The sequence below is a fragment of the Tursiops truncatus genome, chromosome 2 (assembly GCF_011762595.2).
Source record: "Tursiops truncatus isolate mTurTru1 chromosome 2, mTurTru1.mat.Y, whole genome shotgun sequence".
NCBI lineage: Eukaryota > Metazoa > Chordata > Mammalia > Artiodactyla > Delphinidae > Tursiops > Tursiops truncatus.
The window spans coordinates 63,704,941-63,714,751 of record NC_047035.1 but is presented as its reverse complement, the minus strand read 5'-3'; positions in this window follow the sequence as shown (position 1 = coordinate 63,714,751).

Genomic DNA, 9,811 nt, shown 5'->3' with positions numbered 1-9,811 from the left:
AGTTCCTGTTTTCAATTCTTTTAGGTATATACCCAGAATTGGAATTGCTGGATCTTATGATAATTCTGTTTAATTTTTTGAGGAACTGCCATATTGTTTTCCAGTATGCACCATTTTACATTCCCACCAGCAATGCATGAGAGTTCCAATTTCTCCACATCCTCACCAACATTTATTTCCTTCTTTTAAAAATAATAGATAGGGGCTTCCCTGGTGGCGCAGTGGTTGAGAGTCTGCCTGCTGATGCAGGGGATGTGGGTTCGTGCCCTGGTCCGGGAAGATTCCACATGCCGCGGAACGGCTGGCCCCGTGAGCCATGGCTGCTGAGCCTGTGCGTCCGGAGCCTGTGCTCCGCAACGGGAGAGGCCACAACAGTGAGAGGCCCATGTACCGCAAAAATAAACCAATAATAGACATCCCAATGGGTGTGAAGTAGTATAAGTAGTGTCTTAGTGTAATTGTGGTTCGTGTTTCCCTAATGACTAACATCTTTCATGTGATTATTGGCTGTTATATATCTTCTTTAAAGAAATGTCGACACAAGTCCTTTGCCCATTTTTAAATTGGGTTGTGTTTTTTGTTGTTGTTGTTGAGCTCTTATATATTTGATATTAATCCCTTATCAGATATATGATTTGCAAATGTTTGCTTTAATTCTGTGGGTTGTCTTTTCACTCTTTTGATAGTGTCCTTTGATGTGCGAAAGGTTTTAATTTTGATAAAGTCCAATTTATCTATTTTTTTCCTTCTGCTGCTTCTGCTCTTGTTGTCACATCCAAGACAACCCTACCAAATCCAATGTCGTAAAGATTTCCCCTATATTTTCTTCTTAGAGTTTTATAGTTTTAGCTCTTACATTTAGGGCTTTGATCCATTTTGAATTAATTTTTGTATATGGTGTAAGTTAAAAGCCCAACTTTATTCTTTTGCAGCTGGATATCACCAGGCCTTCTACTAACATTTATTTTTCTCATTTATAAACAGGATTGTAATAGCTACATCCTACATTCTCTTTTAAACCTGTTATATATAACATCATATTGTTAATAAGATGACTACACTGTGGGCAATTTAAGAAGTAGATTTTAATTCAATAAGACATTTTTTGTTGATTGTATTTCGTAGGTTGACTACACTCTACACCACAGCGTCTTAGGGGCCTATAAAGAAAGACATCAGCTGTGTGGAAAAAAGAAGTGGACCGGGGGCTGAATTTAAACAAACAAACAAACAAAAATACCACCAGGGGTTGTTAGGAAGAGGAGTCAACTCTAGAGATGAGCGCTGCCTTCACCAATAGGTTTGGAGACACGTAGTGTTAAGACCCCAGCTACCATTAAGGACTTTTATAATTAGAAACACAGTCTAGAAGAGTCCTCTGATGTTCTTGTGGAATAAAGGCATTTCTTGGTAGTTTGCAGCAGATCAGTTTTGTTTTCTGCCCAGCGTTAACCAGGGAATTTTACCACTCACCCCGGCTGAGCGGCGCGGTCGCCCTCCCGCCAGGCCCGCGCTCACCCCTCGCGTCCGGGTCGCCCTGGTCGCGGTCCTCGCATCCTCCCCGGGGTCCGCCGCCCCTCCGCGGGCCTTCCCATCCTCCCTGCCCTCCTTGGAGCCGGCCGCTCCTCTTGAGCCGCGGGACTCGCGCATCTCGCGGCTCCTCCGCAGCCGCCGCTCGGCTGCAGAGGCCAGCGCTCCACCCCGAATAACCCCGTGGCAGTTTGCGGGGCTGTGTTGTTCCAGCTCCCGCAGGGCGAGCCCTCCGGCGTGGGGCCCGGCCCTGGAGTGTGGCTGTGAGCCCCAAGAGACCTGTAGACCTCTTCAGACCACCGTGTGTCTTTCAGGACAGGATTTCTGCGGACAGCATTTGGAGTGTCTCCCGCCAAAAGCAAAACACTCGGGACGACAGAAGCTTAACTCTGCTCTTCCCCCCATCAGAGCTTCAGAAGGTGGGGCAGGTCGCTGTTGAGCAAGGGAGGCTGGGTCGCTGGGTCGCTGGGTCGCTACAGGGATGGGGATACGGGTAGCGGCAAGCAGAAGGGACCTGAGCACGTTTACAAATCCAGCCTCTCGTGAGGTTATGAATCGTGGCCTGGTCCGAAGGTTATGACCTAGTGAGACAATTACCCACCCCTGGGCACCTACACAGCACTGCCTTTGATTGAACGATACCTTTTCAGAGCAGATGCTCGGGCTACCTCCTTTAATATGTACATGTGGGGTGGATATCATAAGTCATAAACTTTAGTGAGAAGTAGGCTGATACTCATCAAAAATTAAAAAGCAGAAAAGAACCTCAAGATGATTATGCCTAAAAAGCCTGCTTACAGACAAAATCATAGAAAACGTATTCTCTTCTTGAAGATTCCTAAGTATGGAGATTTAAAAAGATTATTTAGATAGTTAAGTTCTTCAGCACATGTAAATGTAATTCACCTATGAGTAAGGCAGCGTGATAATAGCGGGAAAAGTCAAGAACTTGCAATCAGGGCAAACGTAATTGAGTCCCATTTCTGCCTCTTTTTAAATTGCGGACTTGGGCAAATCACCTAACCTCTCTCCCACTTAATTTCGTCATCTTTAAAATAAGAATAAGAATAGCATCAACGTTATAATACCGTTACAAGAAATAAATGAGGTAGAGTATATAAAAAGTATACTGTAAAATGCTATATAAATATTAATTTTTCAACAAATTTGTGTTTTGTACCCAACTTACACTGTAAGCATTTTTCCCCAGAACCACTTATTTCTATTTTTTATCTTTATAATCAACATTGACACTTTTCCTTTTCTCTACATCATTGTATTGGTCACTGCACACCACTTTAAAATGGTTTTTTGTCATCATGTTCTATAACTTTAATTTTGATAAGGCCAACCTTATGAAAATTTATTATCTTCTGTGAGCCATGACATTTACAATTCAGGTGCCACCAAGTGGACGGTGGTGCCTGTTTTATGGTTGTGTGGGCTTACTGACTAGCATATTCTCTGATTTGGATAAGAGAATATAGATTAGTCTATAACCTAGCCAATTTTTTCTATCATGTCTATTAAAAAAATAATAGTCCTAAAGTATGAACTACTTAATGACTAATGACATACGTTGGAGACACACAAACACATATTCAAAGCCCTTTCCTCACTCAATTTCAACTTTTTTTTTTTTAATAAAGGGATTCTTTAAAAAAAATAAATTTATTTATTTATTTTTGGCTGCGTTGGGTCTTTGTTGCTGTGCACTGGCTTTCTCTAGTTGCAGCGAGCGGGAGCTACTCTTTACTCCTTGCGGTGCACGGGCTTCTCATTGTGGTGGCTTCTCTCTTTGCGGAGCATGGGCTCTAGGTGCGCGGGCTTCAGTAGCTGTGGCACGCGGGCTCAGTATTTGTGGCTCATGGGCTCTAGAGCGCAGGTTCAGTAGTTGTGGTGCACGGGCTTAGTTGCTCCGTGGCATGTGGGATCTTCCCAGACCAGGGATCGAACCCCAGTACACTGCATTGGCAGGCGAATTCTTAACCACTGCACCACGAGGGAAGTCCTCAACTCTTTTTAATAACAGCTTGCCAAAACCATCAAAGGTTCTTTTGGAGTTGAAGCCGGAGCTGGAATGTTGCAGCTATTAGAATGGATGAAATGTGAAGGCAGTAGAGAACTACTGGAGTGGTGCATTCCTGAAAGCCCTGAAGAACAGGTGGGTCAAGTTACCAAAATAGAGCAGGTTGGGTAGGAACCAGAAAGGAGTTGTCATATGCTCAGCATTAATCACTGGGATGTCAGGGAGAATGTTGACATCAAGTCAGAACCAAAATGAGCCAGGAAATTAGGAGACCAAAAATGATGCCTTACCAGGGCAGCAGTTAGGGACCAAGATGAGTCAGGCTGCCATGGGAAAAAGCCAATGTATCCTTGTATTAAATCTTGTATGCAAATGAATGCCACCTGGAAACTAGAATCTCCCTTTGGGTTGATGTCAAGAGCTTTCCACAGTTGTCTTCCTTTTTTAAAAATCTGGTATTTATTGGGCACTTGGTATGTGCCATCAGTGTTCTAAGCACTTTATTTGTATTATCTCTTGTAATTTTTATAACAATCTTATGAAGTAATCTATTTATCTGCATTTTATAGAAGAAACTGAGGCAAAGGAGGTTAATCAGCTTGTCCAAGGTTACTCACCCAATAAATATTAGAGCTGTGACTCTATTTCAGGCAGACCTCAGAGCCTATGCTCTAAACCACTATAGTACATGGCTCGCTGCAGTTTTAACTCATGCTTATCAACTATCACCATTTCACCAGGCTCAGCCTTGAGAGAGATGGCTAGAGACATGCATATCAGGTCCAGATATTATTTAGTCTGGTTTTTTTTGTTAAGGACATAATATTTTAATAATTTTTAAAGAAGTATAACTTAAGGGGAAAAAATCTTTAACTTTATTCCCTTTGAGGTTAAAAAGCCTCTATATAGTTTGCTGCATAAAAGCACTTGAAATTTTGCCATCAGAATTCTTCATCGTGGATTCTGCTCAATTTTGTTCATTTATGGAAGACAAGTTAGCTTTATTGTTCCTCCTTCAAGGAAAGACCACATTTACCTCTCTGCATTCTAAACTCTCAATCCCTGCATCTTTTCTTTCTGGGGGCATATTGGATTTAAAGGGATTTCAGGATATCCAAATGAAAATGTCAGCAAATGAGATATGTGGGGTTAGAAATCAAGAGAAATTAGGACTAGAGCTATGAATTTGGGTGTTACTCATGGAGAGGTTACAGTTTAAGTCGTGGGAAAATATTCAAAAAATGAAGAAAGAGAGCTCAATCCAGATAGAAAAGACTTTATAGATCATTCTAGTTCAGTCCTTTCCACAAATCTCAACTCCCCAGAACAAAAAAAATCCAGCTCTACTGCTGTACCTGTGATGATGGAAACTCATTATCCCCTGCATTAGTTTCCTCTTGTCACTGTAACAAATTACCATGAATTTAGTGGTTTAAACAACACAAAAATACAGTCCTATGGTTCTGGAGGTCAGAAGTCCAAAATGAGTTTCACTGGGCCAAAATCAAAGTGTTGGCAGGGCTGAGTTCCCTCCAGAGGCTCTAGGGTAGAACCTACTTCCTTGCCTTTTCCCGTGTCTGGAGGCTGCCTGCATTCTTTGGCTCATGGCCCTTTCCTCCATCTTCAAAGCTGGAAACATAGCATCTACACATCTTCCTTTGTCTCTGGCCCTCTGCTTCCGTCATCACATCTTCTTTGATTTTTCTGCCTCCCTCTTTCATCGTTTAAGGACCATTTTGATTACACCAGGCTTATCTGGATAATCCAGAATAATCTCCTTAAATTAATCATATCTGCAAAGTCTCTTCTGCCATGTATGGCAACATATGCAGGGGCTCCAGGGATTAACATATGGACATCTTTGAGGGCCATTAGTCTACCACACCCCCCAAAGTAGCCCACATCCTCATGGCTAGAAAGTTCTTATATTGAGCTAAACTTTGCCTACATTTTGTGCATTGACCCAGGCTTTGTCTTCTGAAGTCACAAATATTAAGTTTAATATCTGCCACATAACTCTCCTTCAGGTACTTGAAGATATATTGACCCCCTCTCCCCCAAACAAAACCATTTCTTCAGTAGCTTAATAGGATATAGTTCTAAATCCTATTATTTTGGTTGGACTCCTGTGGAAAACTTTGTTTTATCAATGTTTATTTGAAAATGTGGTGTGGCCTGATCAAGCAAGAATAGGTAGGGCCAATATTCCTCTGGTTCTAAGCACTGAATTTTAATTAACGAAGCCCATGATTGTAGCCTATTAAATTGTTGTCTTTCCAAATACTACTGAAGGACATGTTTACCTGAGCTATAACTGTAAAGTTGATTTTTAACTAAAATACTGGCTTTTACAATTAGGTTTATCAAATAATTCTTTAATGTCAATGAACAAATTAATAATCCTTAACTACATGTGATCTACACACTTAATTACATGTGAGTTCCTATCCAAATCATTAATAAAAAAGTTAAGTGTGATGGAGCCCGTAACAGGGCCTTGCAGCATAACTGAAGGATTCGTCCAAGAGAACATTTATCTGCTTTCTTGGGCCTAAGTCCTTCAAACAGGATCTAACTGCGTTATAATCTGAGCCACAGTTTTTCACCTTGTCCACAAGGAGTTCAATGTTTTATGCTCTTCATATAGCATTTTCCTTGACTACCAATATACCAATATTAGCTGAAAAAGAAATAAAGTTAGTGTAGCTTAAGTTATTTTTGGTAAACTCAGGCTGGCTGCCAGTGATCAACGTCTTCTCCTTAAGTGCTCTCAAATCACCAATGAAAATACATTCTAGACTTTTTCCTGGTACTAATATTAAGTTTGCCAGAATACAGTATGCAGACTATATTTTCCTTCCCTTGTTGAAAATTGTCTTGTTCTGACTTTACAGTCTTTGGATCCCTCTCTTCTTCCTTACAGTTCCTCAACTGTGAATCATTGTGATGATGTACAGCAGGAATGGCCTCATCTGGAAACCCTCTTGGTCCAGGCTGGGTTGTGAGGCACGTTCAGCTCCTCAGAGACTAATAGTAAGGAACGCAAAGAGTAGTTTCATCATGTGAGAGGAATGGGGTAGATGGTATATGTGGAGGCTGTATCAATGATTAAGTACAAAATAAATAAATTTCATTATTTTCAATTTAATTGTTTATTTACTTAGCTTCCTTACAAGTCTACAAAGAAGTTAGAAGGTGACTAGAGGAGCAATAGGAACCTTTTTGTTCTGAAGCGTAGAGATCTTTGATCAAGTACATACTGGCAATAGGCTTAGCAATATATAACCAACACAACCAACAGTGAATAGGTTTTTAATCACAATTAATCACTTTCCAGGCTAAAAAATCCTTATTTTTACATGTGAATAGTTTATACTCATACCATTAATTAAGAAAATATGGCAACAGAAGCATAATCTACAATTTTGATGATTTTTAATAAATAATCTGGTGAAAGACTTTTAGTGTGATAGATGCAATTATGTACATCCCTGGTTTGGTGCTCTGAAACATTTGTGGAGGCTATAAATTTAGTCTGTTTCCATAATATAAGAATATATAGATATTGAACAAAGACTAATTTAAAAACTAACGAGTTTAAAAACTGACTTTTAAATGTCAAATGAGAAAGGTTTTTGGAAATGGTTATTCTCCTCTTGGGAAAACTTGCTCATGGTAGACTTCCAATTGATATTTGTTAAATGATTAAAAACTTGATAGTACCATCCAAATTATTGGTTTAATTTAAATTTGTCTATGTTAGCAAACTTTCTCTCTAGCTGCAAAGGGCAGCATTAATAACTTGCATACAGAGAGAGAGAGAGAGAGACACTTGTGTAATGAGATGCCATAGACATTTCTAATAATTATATTTTTATGAAAAAAATAGAGAAAAAATCCTCTAGCTATTGAGATGTCTTTGCATTGTTTTAGATTTTTCAACTTGTTTTTCTTAGTTTTTATAAAATATTTCATATTTCAGCAAGGAAAAACTTTAAAAACCTCTGGCATGTATAGCACCATGTTTTTAATTAAAATGCAAAGACTATTTATTCTCCTATAATGCTAGGTAGATGTGTTTATTAGAGCATAAACTCTCTGAGCATAGAACTTTGTGCTATTTGTCTTTATAGCCCCAGTACCTGGGGCGGGAGGAGTTCAGTAAACGTTTGTATAAATGAAAACATCACCTGTCAGATCATCTGTATGAAGAGAACAGAACAAAAGAGGATGTATAAAGATTTTCACTTACTTAATTTAGTACATCTTCTTTACAGATGTTTGGTGTTTATCGTCTCTGGAGAGCAAAAGTGGTCTGAAGCTGAAGAGATAGTTCTTCATGACTTAAGCAATGAAGAGAAATGAAGAACTGTTCCATCTTTACCCATTTGCTCTTAAACTTTAGTCTGAGTTCTTTATATCCCCTCCACAAAATGCACCAAGTCAGTTAAGTAAGGTTAACAAGAAGTTTTGAGGATATGTGAATGAATGTGAAAAACCATTCATTATAACAGCTACCTAAACGTTGTACACATTTAAGAAAAGAATAGTGCTATTTAAATTTTATATGTATACAAAATTAACAAATCCTCTTTGGTCTATATCATTCTAAACAGCATTTTTATACCTACAGTTTGGGATTTTGTCCTTTTGGTTAATCCAGAAATTTGGTCCAGTTAGTTCTTTCACTCATGTGTGCATGGGTGTGTGTGTGTTTGTGTGTAATTTTGGTTTTGCTCTCACATCGGGATTTCTCACTTGTCTCTGGCAGTCACAGATAATATTACTTCACAAAGCCACTCTAGGAGGCGGTTTAGAATAATTATTGAGCTTTATGGTCTTGTGAAGCTAGATTTGTTTTTTGATAGAATGTATGTAATATAAATCTTTCTCATTAAAGTCCTCCTAACAATAGAGAAAAGTAAATATTACTATCTCAACTCTCCACAAAAGATCTGGAAACCAGTGTAGCCCTAAGATGTTCATCTTTTTCAAGTCCCATTTTTAGCTTTAAAAATTCATGGACTGGGCTTCCCTGGTGGCGCAGTGGTTGAGAGTCCGCCTGCCGATGCAGGGGACACGGGTTCGTGCCCCGGTCCGGGAAGATCCTGCATGCCGCGGAGTGGCTGGGCCCGTGAGCCATGGCCGCTGAGCCTGCGCGTCCGGAGCCTGTGCTCCGCTGTGGGAGGGGCCGCGACAGTGGGAGACCCGCGTACCGCAAAAAAAATAAAAATAAAATAAAAAATTCATGGACTATTTTGCCAGAATACATATGTTCATTATCTTGATTGTGGTATTGCCACAGGTATGTACATACGTCAAAACTCATCAAATTATACACTTAAAATGTACAGTTTATTGTACATCATATATCCTAAGAAAATTGTAAAAAAAAAAAAATGTAGCTTCGTGGAAGAATGAGTGAACTATAGTAGCACAAAACATAGATGAATGCCACAAACATAATGTTCAGCAAAAAAAGCCAGCTACAAGAGTACATGATATGTGATTCACTCTTAAGGGATGGTAGTAACTCAAAAGGAGTATAATGAGGTCTTCTGAGGTGATGGTGATTTTGTTTCTTGAATTGGATTACATGGGTCCATTTACTTCATGAAAATTCATTGAACTGTGCTTTTATGCACAGGATCTCTGTGGTGAGGGAATAGTTCTGAATCTTGATTATGGTGGTAGTTATACAAATCTACAAAGATGTGATAAAAATCTCGTAGATTCTTTATACACACATACAAATGAATGCATGTAAAAGTGGTGACATCTGAGTCTGAGTGGTGAGGTCTGTGGATTGCACCAATGCGCAATCAGTTTCCTGGTTTTGATATTATACTACAGTTATGTAAGATGCTACCATTGGGGGAAACTGGGTGGAAACTCTCTGTACTGATTTTTCAACTTCCCGTGAATCTATAATTATTTCAAAATAAAAATTCTATTGTGTAAAGTAGTATTTTAGTATGTGAGCATCTTTTGAATTTTCTACTTACATCCCCTTTCTAGAAATTTCCCTCCTCCCCCCGCTCAGGATTGCGGTGAAAGCTGTTATGTTCAGTCTAAGTGGTCCCAAACCCAGATGGCAGTTGACTAGTCCAGGGGTGGGCATCTATCCTAATGAGGGAATTAGAGCCTTTTCCTGAAAAAATGGCATTTGGACTGGGAGCTGTCTCTCTTCATGTGCCTATACCTTGTGAATTCAAGAGCTTTCCAGAGTGTCCTGTTTTCCATTATGTAGTC